This window comes from Hylobates moloch, unplaced genomic scaffold, assembly GCF_009828535.3.
Source record: "Hylobates moloch isolate HMO894 unplaced genomic scaffold, HMol_V3 SCAFFOLD_1, whole genome shotgun sequence".
NCBI lineage: Eukaryota > Metazoa > Chordata > Mammalia > Primates > Hylobatidae > Hylobates > Hylobates moloch.
Window position 1 is genome coordinate 106,031,414 of NW_026652276.1, and position 22,518 is coordinate 106,053,931.

General features: G+C 45.5%; 1 protein-coding gene across 10 annotated transcripts in view; it reads left to right on the top strand.

Annotated features, from left to right (window-relative positions):
• The window catches only part of CALN1 (calneuron 1), a 666,785-nt gene that overhangs the window by 99,350 nt on the left and 544,917 nt on the right, over positions 1-22,518 (top strand). Inside the window, exon 1 of one of the 10 annotated variants that reach the window (XM_032757549.2) lies at positions 7,485-8,436. The exons of 7 other annotated variants lie outside the window; for them this stretch is intronic. The gene's annotated coding sequence lies outside the window, so the exon portion shown is untranslated. Of the gene's footprint in view, positions 1-7,484; positions 8,437-9,238; positions 9,923-20,287; positions 20,309-22,518 lie in introns of those variants that run through there. 2 more of the 10 variants (XM_032757534.2, XM_058444422.1) reach the window with 2 other exon arrangements.

A 22,518-nucleotide genomic window follows, 5' to 3' on the forward strand; every position in this document is an offset into this window, starting at 1 on the left:
ATAGAGACCAAATTAAAAGTTACATATGGGAGAATCAGGACAGAATGTATGTGTGTGGATTGGAGAAACAAGTAAGAGTATTACATCTTCATCCTTCAGTTAGGTGTTTTAATCAGAAAAGAAAATAAGTATTTTTTAAAAATCACTTATTTAGAAATATGGATATAATTATCCAAAGAGGTAACTGACTAGTTGAAAGTGGTTATCTTTGGGAAAAAGGAATAGAGGAGGAGGAAAGAGAGAACACCATTTTGCACAATTGACCTTTTAGAACTGTTTGATGTTTATTTTTAAATTCTATTTCTGCATAACAAATTACCATTTGACCTTTAACAATTATGGATCACTTTAATAAAAAGTAAAAGTTAAATTATTGAATCAGAAGGAAATTAAGAATAAATAAATAGACTTTAGCTATTCACTGGTGAATTTATCTTGTCATTCATTTTCTTAAACATCTATACAATTGTTTTAATGTCTGTTTTATATAAATCCAGTAGCTGAATTTCCTATGTTTGATTTTCCTATTGTCTGTTGTTTCTCTTTATTTTTTCTTAATTCGGTTCTTTTTCCGGACATGCCTGTTGATTTTTGATTAAATGCCACGTTATTTTAAAAAAATTATAGTGGCTATACATTTGTTCTCTCTCCTCAGAGAGATTTAACTTGTCATCCGGCAGGCATTTAGGGTACATAAAGATCATTTTTGGCTAATCAATTATTGAGATAATTTAAGGCTGAACTTGATTCTCCAAAGGCTTTTGGTTTGCCCTTAATCTTAATGCATGTAGTATTTCAAAAGCCTCAACTGAAACCCTGGGGTGTTTATCAGTGCCCCTCCTCCTGGGGAGGTTATAGACTCCAATTTCCCAAGAATTATCTTTCCTGCTGCTTGGTTCCTTCCTTCGTTGCTTTTTCTTCCTTTCCTTGCGTTCCCTCCCTCCCTCCTTCCTTTCTTCCTTCCTTCCTCCTTCCCTCCCTCCCTCCTTTCCTTCCTCCCTTCCTCCCTCCCTTCCTCTCTCCCTCGCTCCCTTCCCTTCCCTCTCTTTCTTTTGTCTTTCTTTTTGTCTTTCTCTCTTTCCCTCCTTCCTTTCTTTCTTTCCTTTCTTTCCCTTCTTTCTTTCCTTCCTTCCTTTTTTCTTTTCCTTTTTTCTTTCTCCTTCTTTCTTTTCTTTTCCTTTTTCTTTCTCCTTCCTTCCTTCCTTCCTTCCTTCCTTCCTTCCTTCCTTCCTTCCTTCCTTCCTTTTCCCTCCTTCCACTTTCTTCTTTCTTTCTCTCTTTCTTTCCTTCTCTTGCTATTTTTTTTTTTTTAACCATTCACCATATGCAGTTTCAAACACAGGTGAATGAATGCCTTTAAGGGGACAATGGAGCACAATGATGCCTCCACTTTCCAAGGTTTCCTTTTCCTTCTATGCCTGTGATGCTCTTAAGATCTCTAAGATGTTCTTTTCTTTTGGCATTATATAATAGTATCTAATACATATATTATGTAATTTTGTGTAACATAATTATAATTACATAATATGTATGATATATAATTGTATAATGTATGATATAATTATTCATAACATACTATGCATGAATATAACAGTACATATGATATAATATATAACATGTGCCATTATAATTATATCATATAATGTATTATACATCATTATTTTTATAAATATTTATATATAAATATAAATACATAAAATAATTCATATATGAATAAATATATGTTCACATATACATTTATATATGATATAAATATATGCTATATTATATATACTTATATTTTTTAATGTATAATATTTAACCTAGATTTCATTTTTTTGGCTGGTTAATATACGTTTTGAAAATTTTTTCAAAAAGCAAAAAGCCATTTACATTCCATTTATAAAAAGCCATTTATATAGTAAGCGTATATAAATAAAAATATGTAAATATTTATATACATAAATAAATATATATTTACATAAATAAAAATATAAATATAAATATATATTTAAATTTATATATTTATGTATACATAAAATACATAAATATATATTTACATATAAATATAATATATAAATAAATACATATATATTTATCCCCTCAATACTTGTTCTCCAGAGTTAGTTAACAGAAAGCATTGGAATTATATTCTGTGCACATATGTGTGCATGGATCCCATATACAAAGTTTTCTTTTTCAAAAGTGTCACCATACATGTTATTTTGCCATTAACTTTTTTCACTTTACAACGTATTTTTTGACATCTTTCTAATTTAGTAAATTAAATTTTTCTGGTTATTTATTGCTGCATAACAAAAATTCATCCCCAAACGAAGTTATTTAACACAAAAATTTATGACTGCCTCTTATGATTCTGTGGATTGGGAATTCAGATAGCCCATGGTGGGGGTGGCTTGTCTCTCTCCAGCAGAATCTGTAGCCTCCTCTGGGAAGATGCTCACAGCAGGGGCTTGAGTAGACAGGCCCGGAACCTCTCTTTTTCTCCCTGTCTCTCTTTTCCTCTCTGAAATCACGCCACTGCACTCAAGCCTGGATAACAGAGTGAGACTCTGTCTCTAAATAAATGCGTAAATAAATGAAATTTAAAAATACAAAAATAGACCTTTCTTTATCTTTAGTCTCCTGCAAAGCTGCTGAGTGAGGCACAGTGTCTTTAAGACATGGAGAAGCCCTTTTGGGCATCCCCTTAAATATGTCTGAGGCCTTAACAAGGGATCTTACAGCCCCATCCTTGAGTCCATCTTTCCCAGAAACCAGATTTTACCGCCCTAGATTTGAAAGGTTTTGCCTGGAGACACCACAATGAGAAACAGTAGTCCTTTCTAACCCAGCAGAGAAACAGTAACCCTTTCTAACTCAGCAAACCCTGGTTCCTTGCTATTCCATTTCAATTCTGCCAAAAAACTGGAATAGCTTCTTCTTCAATTAACCTGTCTCTGCTTACCTTTTCTCATAGGCATCTGGAAAAATCCAGCTGGCATTTTCTATTTTTCCACTTGGAAATCACCCTAGTCAGATCCATGAGGTCATTAAGTATCCTTGCCATTGGTTATATTGATTTTTTTTTTTTTCTTTTGAGAAAATCTCGCTCTGTCACCCATGCTGGAGTGCAGTGGCTGATCTCAGCTCATTGCAACCTCTGCTTCCTGGGTTCAGGCAATTCTCCTGCCTCAGCCTTCCTAGTAGCTGGGATTACAGGCATGTGCCACCACGCCTGGCTAATTTTTTATATTTACACTAGAAACGGAGTTTCACCATGTTGACCAGGCTAGTCTCAAACTCCTGACTTCAAGTGATCCACCCACCTTGGCCTTGCTAAGTGCTGGGATTACAGGCATGAGCTACCGCACCCAGCTGACTATTGACAGGCAGCAATTTTGCTAACTGTTCTGCTGGGACGTGACTCAGGCGTTCTTTTCTCCAGCTTCCAATAAGCACTTTCTGTGCCCTTCATGTTTCCTCCAAGAGTTTACCAAAGGTCCTTGCAACTCTCATTAATAGTCTTTCGAGGCAGTTATAGCTTTTTCCCATTGCTCAATCCCAAAGCCAGTATTTTAAGTTATTGTTACAGCAGCACTCTCCTTCCAGATACCAAATTTTGTCCTGGCTATCGATTACTGCAAAGCAAACCACTGCAAAGTTTGTGGCAAACCCCTAGCCACACAGGAGAGAATGTGTGTTGTAAAGAATTTAGTGAATCCTGGATTCCATACTTTGATGGAAGACATGAAAAATTTTACCTTCCAACATATATTTCTTGAATGATTTTTTTTTCTACTTCTACCTATTTCTACTCAGAGTGCAATGAATCTTTTCATCACCTTCTACCCTTGGGTGTCTTGGGCACTTGAAGTAGATATATTTACTGATGGTAAAATAAAAGAAGATAAAGGAAGGGGATATTTACCAGAGGATTATCACTGGTAAGGTAGCACTTGTCTTGGTGTCTTGATTTGTGTAACTCTGAATCCCAAAGCTAGAGGCAGGTGGTAGAAGGAAGTTGAAATAGACTCCTCACTATTTCCTGGAGGGCTGTACTATTCTAGGTTAGAGAGAGAACTTATGCTAAATCCAGCTACAAATGCACGATAAGGAGAAGTCCTTCCTGTTCATTTTGTTCCATGTTGAGTTTAGCCTCCATCCCGGTAATTGGTAAAAGATTTTCTTTGGTATTTTCATAAGAAGGAGCTGACACATTTTGACCACGTATATTGAATAAAAGTTGGAGCAAAAGTGCCAGGGCCTGTAAACCTGCAACCACCTTAACATAGAGGTCTCAAAATGGTCATAGCTGGAGAAGACCAAGAAACTGCAGAAGTCTGCCATCCAGCTTCTCTAGTTATTTGTGTTTCTGATTTTTTTTTTTTTTTTTGAGACAAAGTCTTGCTCTTTCACCCAAGTTGGAGTGCAGTGGTGTGACCATAGTTCACTGTAATCTGGAACTCCTGGGCTCAAAGGCTCCTCTGCCTTAGCCTCCTGAGTAGCTAAGACTACAGGCACATGCCACCACACCTGGCTAATTTTGCAAATCATTTTTTGTAGAGATGGGGTTTCCCTATGTTGCCCAGCCTGGTCTCAAACTCCCAACCTCCAGTAATCCTCCCACCTAGACCTTCCGAAGTATCGGTATTACAAGTGTGAGCCACTGCCTAGCCTTCTCTAGTTCTGAGGCTCGCTGACCTGTGTCCTAAGGCAAGAGATCCTTGATTTTTTTTTTTCCTCCCAAAGTAAGGTCTTTGATATGTGTTTGTGTTGACTACTCACTTGTAACAACAGCCAACATTTATTGAAAGCTTACTCTATGCCTGGAGCCAGGTTAACTGAGTGAACTGCTATTTCACATGGTCACATTTAATTTTCTCAACAACTTTATGGAATAGATACTTTAATTATCCCCATTTTATAGATGAGGGCAATGAGATTTAGAGAGAATAAACAACTTGCCCAAATTTATGCAGGCAGGCAGGGAGGGCAGAATGATGGCTTTGGCCAAATGTTTCCCAATCTGGTTATGTGGGAGACCCCCACATTTTACCAGGAACTTCATGTGTGTATCTACACTTACCAAGGCATTTGTTTGTGTGTCTGTTCTTTTTTTGTTTGTTTTTTTGAGACCGAGTCTCACTCTCTTGCCCAGACTGCAGTGCAGTGGCAGAATCTCGGCTGACTGCAACCTCTGCCTCCCAGGTTCAAGCGATTCTCGTGCCTCAGCCTCCAAAGTAGCTGGGATTACAGGCATCCGCCACCATGCCTAGCTAATTTTTGTATTTTTAGTGGAGGTGGGGTTTCACCATGTTGGCCAGGCTGGTCTTGAACCCCTCACCTCAAGTGATCCACCCTCCTCGGCCTCCGAAAGTGCCGGGATTATAGGCTTCAGCCACCGTGCTTGGCCCTACCAAGGCATTTTGGTGACCTGGTTGCCATCTAGAAAGTGTCAGAATAATTGCTTACAGAGGCAACAGATTGTTAGATGATGCAGCATTCATCCAAACTAAGGGATCAAAGGGAAAGATCTTATGGAGATCCTGTCAACTCTATTCATCTGCCTGTGACCCATTGTGGAAACCCCTGTAAATATAATACCTTCTGTATTAATTCGTTTTCACATTGGTGATAAACACATACCTGAGACCGGGTAATTTACAAAAGAAAGAGATTTAATGGACTCACAGTTCCACATGGCTGGGGAGGCCTCACAATTATGGTGGAAGGCCAAAGGCACAGACACATCTCACATGGCAGCAGACAAGAGACAGAGCGAGAGAGCCAAGTGAAAGGGGTTTCCCCTTATAAAACCATCAGATCTTGTGAGACTTATTAACTACCATGAAAACAGAACGGGAGAAACTGCCCCCATGGTTCAATTATCTTCCACCAGGTCCCTCCCACAACATGTGGGAAATATGGGAATACAATTCAATATGTGATTTGGGAGGGGACACAGCCAAACCATATCACCTTCTGTGCGCATCTCTGAACTAGGTACATAAAACTCAACCAGTGGCTCAAGCATGTCATGTTATTGAATGGAACTGGGCTGCTCACCCAGCGCAGTAAGACCAGCTATCCGCATCAAGGTTTTGCAGCAGGAGAAAGGAAGGCATTTATTTGCAGGGCACCAACCAAGAGGAATCAGGCAGCTCATGCTTAAGTCGCAACCACCCAGTTGGCTTACAGGGAAGGATTTTTAAAGGTGGGAGGCAGAGGCTACAGGCAAAGCCATAAATCAATCCATGAAAGCTCTACATTCAGTTTGACTTAAAAAAGCAGACATCTGGGAGCAGAGGCCCACATGGGCTCACATTGGGACTAGTAATCCCAATACTTTGGAAGGTGGGGGTGGGAGGATTACTTGAGGCCAGAAGTTTGAGACCAGCCTGGGCAACATAGGGAGATCCCATCTCTACAAATGTCATAGGTGAGTTCAAAGATTTTCTGATTTGTGATTAGTTAAGGAGGTAAAGCTTTGTCTAAAAATACGGGGTTTGCAGAATGTTCACTCCGGCCTGTAGGTGTGGCTTCCTCCAGACCCTTCAGGAAGAAATTTAGAACAAGAACTACAGTTAGAGTTTAGTCCTCAGTTCCCTCTTATCTGAGGTCTATGTGCTAGTCGATCAGTTTAATGGGGGTCCACGTTTCTGAAAAACAACTCAAGGACATACACATAAGATGTTATGTTTAGATTCTATAGGGAATGATATGGTTTGACTGTGTCCCCACCCAAATCTCATCTTGACTTGTAGCTCCCATAATTCCCATGTGTTGTGGGAGGGATCTGTTGGGAGGAAATTGAATCATGGGCACAGGTCTCCCCCATACTGCTCTCATGATAGTGAATAAGTCTCACGAGACCTGATGATTTTATCAATGGGAGTTCCCCCTGCACAAGCTCTCTTGCTTGCTGCCATGTAAGATGTGCCTTTGCATCTCCTTTACCTTCTGCCATGATTGTGAGGCCTCCCCAGCCATGTGGAACTGTGAGTCCATTAAACCTCTTTCCTTTGTAAATTACCCAGTCTTAGGTATGTCTTTATTAGCAGCATAAGAACAGACTGATACAGGGAACAAAAACATTTCCTGACTCTTAACTTCCTTGGCTATTGTTTTAAGCTAAAATTACCATCTGGCTTATCAAGTTGCTGGTTTACTTCTCAGGGCTAGCTAGGTACCTGGAGTTTCTTTGAAGGAACTCAAGATTTTTCTGTGTTTTCATGCTGGGGTAGGGGAGGGGTAACCAGCAAGTCCTTAAGAGTGGTGCCTGTTACATCTTAGTTATAGGATTGCTAGGGAGCGTATGATCCAGCAATCCCACTGCTGAGTATATACCCCAAAGAAAAGAAATTAGTATATCGAAGAGGTATCTGCATTCTGATGTTTGTTGCAGCACTGTTTATAATAGTTAAGATTTGAAAGCAACCCATGTGTCCATCAACAAATGGATAAAGAAAATGTGGGACACGTACACAATGGAGCACTATTCAGCCATAAAAAAGAATGAGATCCAGTCATTTGTAACTACATGGATGGAAGTGGAGATCATTATGTTAAGTAAAATAAACCAGGCACAGAAAGACATCACATGTTTTCACTTATTTATGGGATCTAAAAATCAAAACAATTGAACTCATGGACATAGAGAATCTACCAGTAGTTACCAGAGGTTGGGAAGGGTGAAGGGGGCTGGGTAGGGGGTGAGGAGGTTGGGTAAGTAGGGATGGTTAATAGGTTAAAAAAAAAAAAATTAGAAAGAATGAATAAGACCTATTATTTGGTAGCACAACGCTGACTATAGTCAATAACTCATATATTTTACAACAACTTAAAGAGTGTAATTGCATTGTTTGTGACTCAAAGGATAAATGCTTGAGGGAATGCTACCCTGTTCTCCATGATGAGCTTATTTCACATTGCATGCCTGTAACAAAACATCTCATGTACCCCATAAATATGTACACCTACCATGTACCTATAAAAATAACAAAAACATATTTAAAAAAGATTACTAGGGAAGTAGGGTCTCTACAAGATAGTAATAATACAGGTTAGGAAATGCTAAATGCTAAAAGCGTGGCACCCACAATGAGTGCTTCAGGGACTCTGAAACCACACCCAGGTGAGACACACACACACACACACACGCACACACGATTGTGCTGCTGGCTGACAAAAAAAAAAAAATGCCCAAACTTCCCTGGCAGTTGAAGCAAACAGTGGAGAGGTGATTGCTGAGTTGTTTGGATGAGAGGCTTAGAGCAGCATTGCCTGCTTTTGTTCCTGATTGGTGTGAAAATTTTCACATGTATCTTTTCTCTGGTTCTGGGAATTGGAGACATCTGAGCTGGTGAGCAGTCTTTCTGCCACCAAGAGGGGACAAGAAACTGGGGACCCGGGAGAAGACGGTGCTGTAAGGAAGGACTAGCCTGCTTCAGCCAGGTTTGTTGTTCCTTTATTGGCACAACCTTGGGGGCAGCAGAAAGGAACTGGCAAGCGTCTAATCTGTCTACGGGACAGTGAGACCCACCTTGCTGCTTTGATTCTTTCTTTTTCTCGCCAAGAGAAACCTTGGTTGCACTGTGTATTCCGTCAGTTCTTGGGAGGCAGACAGGTGGGGACTGGGAAAGGTGACTGCTGACTCCAAGCACATGCGTTGCCCTTGAGACCCGGGGCAGGGGAGAGAGGGGTCTGTCTGGGCGTAGACTCAGTAGAGGTCAGCGCATGGGCAGGTTGCAGACAGTCTGCGAATTTGTAACTCACACCTGTGCCCAAGCGCCCTCTCCCTCCCATTGGATCCATCCTATGACCTTGGAAGAAGTGGGGGCCACACCACATGTTCTCAGGCCCTGGAGGAGTGGGATCCCTGGTGGGTGGGCGATGCCCCACGGCAGCCGTGCCTCCCTGGATGTCTCCAGGGGCGGTCACGCAGAATGCTGGTCCCCTCGGCCCCTCCACCTCGGCGCCCCGCCTTCCCCTTGGGCTCAGGTGTAATCGTGGATCTAGGGTGTGGGTACCTGGGATGAAGTAGTGAAGGCGGCGAGCGCTAGGGTGAGTTGTCCTGTGCTGAGGAGCAGCAGTTTGCCGGAGTTAACGTGGGCAGCCTCTTTGGGAAGGGAAGGAAGGAGCACCGTCTGCCAAGCGCCTGCTCGCCCCGCGCGTCTGTGTGTGCCGTGCATGTGCATGCGTGTGTGTGTGTGTGTGTGTGCGCGCGCGAGTGTGAGTGCGCGCGCGCCAAGGCGTTCCTCAGGTTGCGCTGCCTGGAAACCGAGGGAGCCATTGGAGAGGCGGAGGTTGGGGGTGGGGGCTCCCCGACCCTCGGAGGAGCCGGGGCGCAGGCGGCCGAGGCGAGCCCAGAAGCCCGGCTCCTGAACGCGGGCGCCGGCAGAGCGAGGACCGTGGTGCTGGCGGCCGCAAGGCCCCGGGGGATCCGCTGGGGAGGAGCTAGGGAGGAGGCCGGAGCTGCATGGAGTTTCTAGGGCGCGCAACTCCGGCGGAGCCTCGGCCACTGGGCTCCGGGGCGCAGCGAGGCAGCCGCGCACATGGGCTGAACCCGCGCGGCCAGCGGGAGCGGGAGGGGTAGAGGAGCGCGCGGTGCAGGGGGTGCGGGGCACACGTCCCCAGACGGGAGCAGAGGACAAGGACAGGGAGGCACGCGCCTAGATCGCGCTCCGAGTCGACGAGGGGGCTCGTGCAGGTCTCGGCGCGCGCGTGGGGAGCGGCCCGGGGGCGCCGAGGGAGCCGGCGGCAGCGAGGATGCCGGCACGGGGACGCGGCTGCCGGCTGGGGGTGTGAGCGAGAGGCTGAGCGCTGCCCGCTCGGCGCCTCCATTCCGCACCGCCCCCTCCCTGCGGGCCTCGGAGGAAGCCCCCCGCGCGCTGCGGAGGCGCCTCGGCTGCCGGGCTGCGGAGCCCCGGCCCAGCTAGAGGTGAGTGCCGCCACTGGCTCCCCAGCTCACCCGCGCGCTCTCTCTCTTTTCCTCTTCTCTCGGTTCTCGCTCCTCTTTAGGGTGTCCAAACCCCCGGGCTGTCGTGGGCCCCCGTGCTCGGAGTGGGCAGACGATTGGCAGACAGCGCCTCCCGTACCTGTTGGCTCCGGCACTGGGGCACCCACCGCGCGGGCTGGGGGCCGTGCTGGCCACCTTGCCTTCGGTGGAGCTGGCTCCTGGCGGCCTGCCTGGGGGCGTGGGGCTAGGGAAGGGCCGCGGCGGACTCGGCTGTCCCGGCACCGTGCGGGCTGGAGGCTGGGAGCTGCTCTTTTAGCCCCCAGGCGCCAGTGGCCACCAGGTTGTGCGCCCCCGGCTGCAGGCGCCCGCGCGGTGGGGAGGGAGGGCAGGGGACCCGGAGCCTCACCGCAGCCCAGGTGGGAGCGCCCGGCGGCAACCAGGTCTCTTCGGGAAGCCAGAGTCATGGCGATCGGGGGAGGCGGGAGGCAGGGTTCTCTCCACCTCCGGCCCTTAGCGCTGATTGCTTGCCTTTCTGGGCGCACGCTCCTCGCCGCCACCCACCCCGAGTTCGGGGGCGCCAGGATGCAAGGGGTAACCAGAGAGGCCTCTGCAGTCCGGCTGGGACCTAGTCTCTGAGCTCCAAGCAGCTGGATGGGTCTGGCGCCCAGGCGGGGGTGGGCTCCGCCTTCCCCGGACAGTCTGGGTTTACCCGGGTTCTTAGTCTCCCCGGACTAGCGCGACGCGGAGTGAACTTCCCGAGACTTGGTCCGAGGGCGCCTAGGCAGCAGCAGGTAGTTCTGGGCCGCCCTTGGGGCGAGGGCGAGCGGGGGACGCCCCATCCCGACGGGCTGGGGTTACAGAGCGTGCACCGAGGGGATCGGCTTGCATCCTAGTCTTGGGCCACGTGCGCCCGGGCCACCAGCCCACCATCGTTTCCCAGTTCTCTTTTTTCTTGGATGAGGCTTGTGTGAGGAAGGCGCCTTTCTTCCATTTGGGTCGAAGCCCTTAGCTTCTGGGTAAAGCGGTGCCTGCAGTTCCCTGAGTGCCAAGACTGGGGCGCCAGCCATCCCCAGGCCCTGAGCCGGTTTTCTGCAAAAAAGGAGACTTCTTGGGCTCAGGGAATAGCAGCTTAGCGCCGGCTGTGTGTGGCTGGGAAGTCTGTTTAGTGGTGATAATAACTACATTCTAGAGTGACCCACAGTAGCCTCTGTGACAGAGTTGGGATGACCTTCCCAGAAAGAATGGGTAGATTTCTGCGCTGCGTGTGTTCAGACACACGCAACATTTGTGCACATAGGAGAACTCATGAGCTCCTAGGATTTTCAGGTTCTGCTTCTTTAACTGCTGACTTTTGCTCAAAAAGGGAAATTATTTTTCAATTCGGGCATCAGAGCTTTGGAAAGGAATTTAAAGCCATTTGGTGTGAAATTGTTTTGAGGCTAGAACAGGACGTGTTTTTCATAGAAGCCCCATTCCAGCTCTCCTTCTTGGCTTGTTCGTGGTTTTATTTCATTTTTTGTGGGGTGGGAGGAGGTGTTGGAAGAAGAAAAATGTGGAGTCTTGATTTTTATCTGCTACCTGTACTGATGTCCAGGTGTCACCTCAGACCTCTCGGCCTTGTGGTTCTGTCACCACGTCCGTTCCGGGGTTCCAGGAACTGCATAACTTTGCTAGTTCCCCAGGCAATCGGTGGGGTCTTCTACCAAAGCCCCAAGGATGCCCTGAGCTGTGTTTCCAGAGTAGCCTGCCCTGGTGGAAGACCAGTGGAGTGGCTCTGTTTGTTGAGTTCACTGCAGTAGTGTGGGTTTTTCATGGCAATAGCTGCATGGAGCTGTTTACTGAGAAGCTGTTCTACGATGGTGAAGTTGGTTACTGGGTGTATCCAAGTGGAGTAATGAAAACAAAACTCTTTGGAAATCCAATCCTCACGATATTTTATTGGAGGAGAGCTAAATCCTCTTAGAATTGTTCACCAAGATGTCACCTTTCCCTGAACTCTGAAAGCAACTATTGCCAGTAATCAGGCCTTCGGCTAGGGTGCCGGATAAGGGCTTTTTAGAAAGAAAATGATTTAATTCAGCTGCTTCTGTTGAGAAACGATGGGCAAGACTTGACTGACACACATGATGCCCTTTCCTCTGTAAGGGGAGGCGGGGTACAGGTTGAGGGGTGGATGACAACTGTTCATTGTTGAGTTTGACATTTCTCTCTCCAGTGGGTAGCTTCTGATCCCTTCATAAATACTGGGCAGGGCTGGGGCCGCATTTAGAAATTTCTTTTTTCATAGCAGCTGGTCTCTTGAGGGTCACCAGCCGGGGTGGGATATCTGTGGCTTGTCGTTCCTCCTGTTGTGGTGTGTGCAGTGGTGTCTTTTACCACATTCTTGTACTGACAACCTATGCAGTGTTCGCTGGTTGTCAGAAGGGGGCACTCGTTCTCATTACGAGAGAAATTCCAATTGATAACTTTGGACGTTTAATGCCTTCGGAGACCCTCTTAATTCATATTTCTGAGACCCTACTTGTGTGCCAGACCCTTTCACACCTTTGAACTCATGTCATCCTCATTTTTCCTGTTTGGAAACTGATGCAAAGGGAAGTGAAATCACTTTTCCTGGGGCTGTGAAGCTTGCAGATCAGAAGCAGAGTAACGGTTTGAGGCTACAGGCTGGGTTTCGATCCTGTGTGCGGGGCACTTTCCACACTGCTTCCTTAGGATAGGAAAAGTATTTTGGGAACCTTTGACCTGCAGTAATTTGTTTAGAGTCAGACACAGAGTGGGTGCCCTGTGTTCGTTGAGTGAATGTAGGTCAGCAGCTCATTCTTCATTCCTGGTGAGGAAACTGAGGCACAGGAGGAGCTGTGTCTTGTGCGGTTGGTCTAGGGTGGAAGGAGAATCCCATAGCAAAGCCCTTTCCTCGTCACGTGTGCCTGTACTGGTTTGAGCCCATACTGGTTTGATGATTGATGATAAGCATTTTTTTTTGCATGTTCCCTTTCTGTACCCATGTTGGTATAGGCTTCACTTGGGGCTTCAGCTGGTGTAGTCAGTGTCTGAAATGTCCTTTCACGATTGAGAACCATTAAGCAGTGCAACCAGCAACAGCCTCTGATGCTTGTTAAAACAGTGTGAGTTCTGACTCTTAAGCTATGAAACCATCCTTCAAGATTAGCAAAGCATTGGCAGATTTCTCAGAACGCGCAATTCGAGGATAATTCCAAATGTGGTTCGGAAGGAGGAAAAGGAAAACACCATTGTTGCATCCAACCTGGGGTTTTTCAATGTGAATTATGTTTTTAATCATTTAACATTCAATGAACATTTATTCAGTGCCTGTTATGTGGTACAGGTAGATAGATGAAGATGACACAATGCCTGTCATCAAAAATTCACAGATTAGTGGGGAGGGCAGACCATGTGTTAGGGTTGAACATTTGTGAGCAGAGATGGATGGTAGCTAGGCAATGGTGGAGGTGATGTCTGAGCTTAGTTTAAAGGATGATTAGGACGTGGTTAGCTTTTCATGGGTATTTTGGTGCAGAGGAAAGGGTGGGAAAGGCTGAGAAATTAGAACACGTGGAGAATATGAGGAAGCAGCTGGTAGTTTGGAGTTCTTGGTGCTTAAAGGTTGAGACAGGGAGGTGCAAAAGAAGTGACCAGAATGATAGATGCGGGCCTTTGGTCGGGACCAGGGACTCAGCTTTTCTCCATTAGGGTGGCATGGTCTGATTTGGCTGGAGACTTCATGGTGAATGGATTTGGCACTGAGAAGACCAGAAACATGGATACCAGGGAGGAAGCTGGCTCTGAAAGCCAGGCAAGGCTGATGAGGCCATGGTGGGGAGGATGGAGAAGATGGGATGGATTTGGCAAACAGAGAGTTGTCAGTTAGGATCCTTGGGTTGCAAGCAACAGAAACTGAGTCTGGCTGACAACGTCAACAAAGATCGCATTAGGAATATTGATGGAAACTCACAGGATTAAGAGCATCCCTGAAGAACCAGGCATGGAATAGTCAGGCATTAGGCAGTCCAGGGGATCTCAGTGGCAGGAATTGACTTGTGGTCTCTCCCAGGGGATGCTATGGAAGTAAATGATCACCAACCTTTTCTATTATTATTGAGGTAGGAGGTGGGACTCAACTTTGGAGGTGGGGCTCAATTTGGTCCAAGTAGCTGGACCAAATTGAGGACCAGCTAAAACAGGGCTGGGATGGAAGCAGCTCTCCATAAGACACACCCACACATGTGCCATGTCAGTTTACCATTGCCATGGCAACAACGAGATGTTATCACCCCTTTCCATGGCAATGACCCAACCACCCAGAAGTTACCACCCTATTTCTAGAAATTGCTGCATAAACTGTCCTTAATTTGCCTGTAACTAAAAGTGAGTGTAAATATGACTGCAGCACTGCTTCTGGGGTGCTACCTTGCACACATTGCCCAGGGAATAGCCCTGCTCTACAAGGAGTATCTCTGCTGCTGCTGTACACTGCTGCTGCTGTACACTGCTGCTTCAATAAAAGTTGCTGTCTCCCACTGACAATAGCAAAGACATGGAATCATCTTACATGCCCACCAGTGATAGACTGGATAAAGAAAATGTGGTACATATACACCATGGAATACTATGCAGCCATAAAAAATGATGAGTTCATGTCCTTTGCAGGGACATGGATGGAGCTGGAGGCCATTATCGTTAGCAAATGCAGGAACTGAAAAATACTGCATGTTCTCACTTATAAGTGGAACCTAAGTGATGAGAACATACGGACACATGGGGACACACAAACACACATTGGGGCCTGTTAGAGGGTGGAGGGTGGGAGGAGGAAGAGCATCAGGAAGAATAGCTAATGGATTCTGGGCTTAATACCTGGGCGATAGGATGATCTGTACCACCATGGTACACATTTACCTGTGTAACAAACCTGCACATATCCTGCACATGTACCCCTGAACTTAAGATAAAAGTTGGAAAAAAAATAAGGTAACAGTTGGAAAAAAAACCAATAAAATGAATAAGTAAATAAACAAATAGATAGTCTGTGACCGTTAGAAAAAAAAAGCTGCTGTCTCACACCCCTGGCTTGCCCTTGAATTCTTTCCTGGGCAAAGCCAAGAACCTCCCAGGCTAAGCCCCAGTTTTGGGCTCACCTGTCCTCCATTATTGTTACTGTATCATTCTGCTGCATTCAAGATGCTCAGAGGACATATCTGATTGGCATAGTTTTGGGTCCCTGTATCTAGGGGTAGGTTTCTGAAAAGTCACTGGGATTGGGAGAGACTGTTTTCTTTCTTCTTTTCTTTTTCTTTTCCTTTTTTTTTTTTGATGGAGTCTCGCTCTGTTGCCCAGGCTGGAGTGCAGTGGGGTGATCTTGGCTCACTGCAACCTCTGCCTCCTGGGTTCAGGCGATTCTTCTGCCCCAGCCTCTTGAGTAGCTGGGATTATGGGCTCCCACCACCATGCCTGGCTAATTTTTGTATTTTTAGTAGAGATGGGGTTTCACCAAATTGGCCAGGCTGGTCTCGAACTCCTGACTTCAGGTAATCTACCTGCTTCGGCCTCCCAAAGTGCTGAGATTACAGGTATGAGCCACCGTGCCCGGCCAGGAGAGATTGTTTTCTGAAAGGAAACTGGAATGATTCTGCTAAAAGTCAGTGACAGCGATGTTGAGCTTGTCTTCCATAGGAGGGAAAATTGGCAGGATTATTAATTGGTGGGGAAGTGGGAGAAAGGGAAGGTGTCACCATTGGGTTTCTGGTTTAGGTAACAGGGTGGAGAAGCAAAATTGAAGTCCGAACAAGACTAAATAACTAGTTGGCTTTCCCACTGGCAGGGCTGTGGGCAGCTCTCCATGACCAGGCTATCAGAGAGAGTGACAATCTATTTTAAAAAGCCTCATTAAGGGACTGTGCTGCTGTGAATAAGACCTATTTAAGTAGGTTACTTTATCTCATGCACCACAAATCTGGATTCTTTGAAAATGCTTTCATTCATCCACCCAGAATGTATTGAGCATCTCTGGTTCAGGTACTGGGGAAAATGATGAATTCGTCAGACAGAGATGGTACCCTTATAGTCTAGTGGTGTAAGACATAATAAAAAATACAGAAATAAAATTGGGGGATATAATTGAGACAGGTGCAAGGGCTACTTCAGATTGGATGGCCAACAAAGGTCTCTCTCTTTTTTTTTTTTTTTTGAGACAGTCTTGCTCTGTTGCCCAGGCTGGAGTGCAGTGGTGCTATCTTGGCTCCCTGCAGCCTCTGCCTCCCGGATTCAAGTGATTCTTCTGCTGCAGCCTCCTGGGCAGCTAGGATTACAGGCATGTACCACCACGCCCAGCTAATTTTTGTATTATTATTTTTTGAGATGGAGTCTCACTGTGTCACCCAGGCTGGAGTGCAGTGGCGTGATCTGAACTCACTGCAACCTCCGCCTCCCAGGTTCAAGCAATTCTCCTGCCTCAGCATCCTGAGTAGCTGGGATTACAGGCGCCCGCCACCACACCCAGATAAATTTTGTATTTTTAGTAGAGACGGGTTTCACCATGTTGGGCCAGGATGGTCTTGAACTCCTGACCTCAGGTTATCCGCCTGCCTCAGCCTCCCAAAGTGCTGGGATTATAGGCATAAGCCACTGCACCCGACCTAATTTTTAAACTTTTTTATTTTTATTTTTATTTACTTATTTATATTTATTTATTTATTTTTTGAGACGGAGTCTCGCTCTGTCACCCAGGCTGGAGTACAGTAGTGCGATCTTGGCTCACTGTAAGCTCTGCCTCCCGGGTTCGAGAGATTCTCCTGCCTCAGTCTCCTGAATAGCTGGAATTACGGGTGCGCGGCACCACGCCCAGCTGATTTGTGTATTTTTAGTAGAGACGGGGTCTCACCATGTTGGCCAGGCTGGTCTCAAACTCCTGACCTCAAGTGATCCATCTGCATCGGTCTCCCAAAGTGCTGGGATTACAGGCATGAGCCACCGCACCCAACCGAGAAAGGTCTCACTGATGAGCCCTATTTAGGCTGACACCAGAATGACATGAAGGGATAAGGTGGGGAAATATCTGCGGAAGAACTTCCAGGGTGTGGGAACAGCCAGTGCAAAAGTCTCAAAGCAGGAGTTAATTGGGCTCATCAGAGGAGAAGGAAGGAGACTGGTGTGGCAGGAGACGAGTTCAGAGAGATGGGGGCTAGCTTGCTAGCTCATATGGGGTCACCCTGTGGAGTTTGGGTTTGATACTGAGTTCAGTAGAAGCCACTGAGGGGTTTTAAACAGGTGAATGATATGACTTAGTCTGTATTTTCCAAAGATCATCCTGTCTCCAGCTGTCCATTCTGCTTGCACTACCGTGGTACTATAAAGTGAGTATACATCAGAGTGTAAAATAAAATGTAGTGTTTAAGAGTAACAGATGGAGAGAAAATGCTTTGGTGACCTTAATTTGGTGATTTCTAATGTACCAGTTAAGTGTGGATACAAATAAAACTGCAATCATGGTATGATTTCAGTTTTTGTTTAAAAACGTGGTACAGAAGAACAATGGAAATAAATGGATCAAAAATGTTAACAACGCTTGTCCAAAGTTGTTGGCATTATGAATGATTTTATGGTTTCGCAAATGAGCACACATTTATAATAGGAAAAATGTTTGTTTTAAAATGTAGACACCAGGCTGGGCACATTGGCTCACACCTGTGATCCCAGCACTTTGGGAGGCCGAGATGGTTGGATCAGCTGAGGTCAGGAGTTCAAGACCAGCCTGGCCAACCTGGCGAAACCCCGTCTCTACTAAAAATATAAAAAACTAGCTGGGCATGGTGGTGGGTGCCTGTAAAACCAGCTCCTTGGGAGGCCGAGGCAGGAGAATTGCTTGAACCCAGGAGGCGGAGGTTGCAGTGAGCTGAGATTGTGCCACTGCACTCCAGCCTGGGCGACAGAGTGAGACTCTGTCTCAACGAAAGTAAATAAATGAAATGTAGACACCGATGATCACCAATGCCTTGAATAGAATGTTGGGAGACTATATGTACTAAACACTTTCCCCCACCATCTTATTTTGGGAGTTTTAATCTCAAAAACCCACGGTCCTGGTTGGGACAAAACATAGGATGCTCATTGTATTAGTCTGTTCTCACACTGCTAATAAAGACATACCTGAGACTGGGTAATTTATAAAGGAAAGAGGTTTAATGCACTCACAGTAGTACCACGTGCCTGGGGGGGGCCTCACAATCATGGCAGAAGATGAAGGAAGAGCAAGAGGATGTCTTCCATGATGGCAGGAAAGAGCTTGTGTAGGGGAGCTCCCATTTGTAAAACCATGAAATCTCATGAGACTTATTCACTACCATGAGAACAGTATGGGGGAAACCGCCCCCATGATTCAATTATCTCCACCTGGCCCCACCCTTGACATGGGGGGATTATTGCAATTCAAGGTAAGATTTGGGTGGGGACACAGCCAAACTATATTACATGTTTTGACAAGGTGCCCAATGAGTGGCTCTGTTTTGTGCTTAAGACATTTTTTAGCGGTGAAAGTAAACAATCTTTTAAAAAAAGAAATTAAAAGCTATACAGAAATGTTACATAGAACATGGAAGACACCTTTCTTCACTCTCATTCTCAATACCATTAACATCTCAAGTACATATATTGTTAGATTTTTTTCTATGCATTTCAAATACGTACATCTAAATTTTGTTGAATTTGGGGTATTGCTGTAAGAAGTTACCTTGCTTCTAAATTACTCTCCAAGTTCCTTCTCATAGAGGTTGAAACCAAGATGACCTTTTTTTCCCCTTTGAAACAGATTACTAGGAAATTTGAACACATAACTAGGAAGAACTGAACCTTGCCTTTTTAGTATTCAGAGTGTTACTGAAAGCATAATTTACACTTATGAAGAATGCAGCAATTAAATAATTAAAAGCTTATTTCTGAACATTTAAGCATTATTGCTTTTGTATTGGATCCCAAAAGTTTGTATCACGATTACAAATCGCTTGCACTTTTTCATTATCAAAAGTTAGGCAATGGGAAAATTTAGAAGTGCAAATTCGACAGTTTGGCTAATTATTTTGGTGTCATATTTGTTACAACTAAGTATTGTTCTTTGAAAACAGGAAAAGAAAAAATTCAATGAAGTGTTTATTTATTTATTTTTATTTATTTATTTATTTATGAGCCAGAGTCTTGCTCTGTTGCCCAGGCTGGAGTGCAGTGCTGTGATCTCAGCTCACTGCAACCTTCGCCTGCTGGATTCAAGCGATTCCCCTGCCTCAGCCTCCTGAGTAGCTGGGACTAAAGGCGCGTGTCACCACACCTAATTTTCGTATTTTTAGTAGAGACGGGTTTCACCATACTGGCCAGGCTGGTGTCAAACTCCTGACCTCAAGTGATTCTCCCGCCTCAGCTTCCCAAAGTGCTGGGATTACAGGCGTGACCCATTGCACCCAGCCTCAATCAAGTGTTACTCAGAACCATTGATGTGTTCTGGAAGAGCTGGATGTTCACATAAAGCCCAAGTCGACCTTGTGGTCTCATCCTACAGACTGGGCTTGGGGGCTTCAGTGTCAGGAATTAACTGCCACAAATTCAGTCCCAATATGACTGAATAGTGTTGGATTGGAGTCTCATTATGTGATTCAGCAGAATTACTGCCTTAAAAATCATTAATTAAACATATCTTTTTGTGGTGAAAAGAATGAATATGTGTTTAGAAGACATTGACTGCGAAGTAATAGAACTATGGAATTTAAAGGAGGAGAGGAACCTTGGTTAGCTCATTTGACAGATGGGGAGACTCAATCAGAGAGACTGAGTGACATGTGCACTGTCAAACAGAGTTCATTTCACACCCCAGAGCCCTTTCCTCTACGCTCAACCGTGGCTCCGTGTTATTGGAAACCGAATTTATTTTCGTAAACCCAAGAATCAGGAAAATGCTCCGAACCTCATGAAAACCGAGAGGGTTTTTGAGCCGTTCATTCATTCTGCAAAGTGTAATCTGTTTGTGTACTGATAACAGGCCTAATTACTGTGTAAACATTTTTATAGCCTGGTAAGAAAACCTCAAACATCTGTACTGAACACTGATGTGGCGTCTCAGCCTCCAGCATTCCTACTGCTGGTTCGGAAAACCGGTTGCTCTGGTTTTTAATCTGATCTGTGGTTGATGATTCATTTTATATGCATACACATAAACACATATTCCATCTCAGCAGGCAAACTAGCTTAATGCTTAGTAGGTGTCATCTGCTTTATTTCTCCCATTCTACAGATGAAGAAACAGAGATGTAGCCAGGTCACAAAGGTGTTGCACAGGGTCACAGTTTAGTACTTGGAAACCCAGAGGTATGTAACCCACTAGATAAAGCCTTCATTCTCTCTGCCTATCCAAGACAAGCAACCTTTATGCAAGGAGGATCAGGATCTGAGTTTGTGAAATCACTTTCAATAGTTAAATCAAGGCCAGGCACGATGGCTCACACCTGTAATCCCAGCACTTTGGGAGGCCCAGGCAGGCGGACCACGTGAGGCCAGGAGTTCGAGACCAGCCTGGCCAACATGGCGAAACCATGTCTCTACTAAAAAATACAAAGTTTAGCCAGGCGTGGTGGCGGGCGCCAGTAATCTCAGTCACTCAGGAGGCTGAGGCAGGAGAATTGCTTGAACCCGAAGGCGGGGGTTGCAGTGGTAGAGGTTGCAGTGAGCTGAGATTGTGCCACTGCATTCCAGCCTGGGTGACAGAACAAGACCCTGTCTTCTACAAAAGCCCACCAAAAAAACAGTTAAATCACATTTTTTGCCCAGATGTCAAGCAGCAGAGAGGGCTCTGCGAGGTTATTGCATTTTCAAGCCTGTTTTGTGGGTTGCCATCAATCCGTTCCCTTCATGAGTCACTTGGTGGGAGCAGGTCACCAATAGATCATCTGCCCTCAGCTGAGATGGGTGGTTTGCTTTTCCTGCCAAGACCCAAGCCTCAAGTTAGTTACCTAGGCAACTAACTGACTTGGTTCCTGCATTATTTTTATTTTATTTATTTTTGAGAGAGATTCACTCTTGTTTTATTTATTTATTTTTGAGACAGAGTTTCACTCTTGTTTTATTTATTTATTTTTGAGACAGTTTCGCTCTGGTTGCCCAGGCTGGAGTGCAATGGTGTAATCTTGGCTCACTGTAACCTCTGCCTCCCGGGTTCAAGTGATTCTTGTGCCTCAGCCTCCCAAGCTGGGATTATTGGTGCTCACCACCACGCCTGGCTCAGTTTTGTATTTTTAGTAGAGACAGGGTTTCCCTATGTTGGCCAGGCTGGTCTCGAACTCTTGACCTCAGGTGATCCACCCACCTCGGCCTCCCAAAGTGCTGGGATTACAGGCATGAGCCACTGCACCCAGGAAGCATTATTTTCATTTATTTATTCAGAGACAGAGTCTCTGTCACCCAGACTGGAGTGCAGTCTCGCAATCATGGCTCTCTGCAGCCTCAACTTCCTGGGCTCAAATGATCCTCCCACCTCAGCTTCCTGAGTAGCTGGGACCAAAGTTAGCCACCAAGAACAGTTACTTTTTAAAATTTTTTGCAGAGATGGGGTTTCACCATGTTGCCCAGGCTGGTCTTGAATTCTTGCCCTTAAGCAGTCCTCCTGCCTTGGCCTCTCAAAGTGCTGGGATTACAGGTAGGAGCCACTGCACCCAGCAATCTTTAAATAAACACTGAAATTCTCTAATTCTCGACACCCAAAGAGATAAATGCTTCTGTTGAGCTTCCAAAAACCCAGCACAGAACTCCCTGGAACCCTCAGAGGGTAGCAGACAACGGGGAAAAATCACATCATTGAGACTGGGAGCAGTGGCTCATGCCTGTAATCCCAGCTCTTTGGGAGTGGGTGGATCACTTGAGGTCAGGAGTTCGAGACCAGCCTGGCCAACATGGTTAAACCCTGTCTCTACCAAAAAAATACAAAAGTTAGCTGAGCGGGGTGGTACGCATCTGTAGTTCCAGCTACTCGGGAGGCTGAGGCAGGAGAATCACTTGAACCTGGGAGGCAGAGGTTGCAGTTAGCTGTGATTGTCCCATTGCACTCCAGCCTAGGCAACAGAGTGAGACTCTGTCTTAAAAAAAAAAAAAAATTCACATCATTAAAAAGGAGGGAAAAAGAGAGAGAGCTGGAGCTGAAAATGAGCTTTCCACTGCTAGGGAAAGATTTTGGAGGTTACTGGGGAATAATATTAGGAGGGAAAGTAAATGCAAGAGGCAGGTATGATTGGGACAGTGACCCCATCATAAATGATAACTCCAGAGATGGGATGACACCCTGCAGTGGTCTTGGAAAAGGATGGTTATCAGTGATGCTTCTTCAGGAAACAGACCTTTCTGGAGGAGGTGAAATCCCTCCAGACCTTGGATTTGAGTGCTAGAATCTGAAGCAGAGATTTTAATTCAGTGGTTCTCAAACTTTGCTGCACATTAAAATTCTCTGGGGAGGCTTAAACAAGTTCCAATGCTCTAATCACATCCCAGGAGTCTCCTGGGGCCTGGGAGGCGGTGGTGAGTCAACTTTG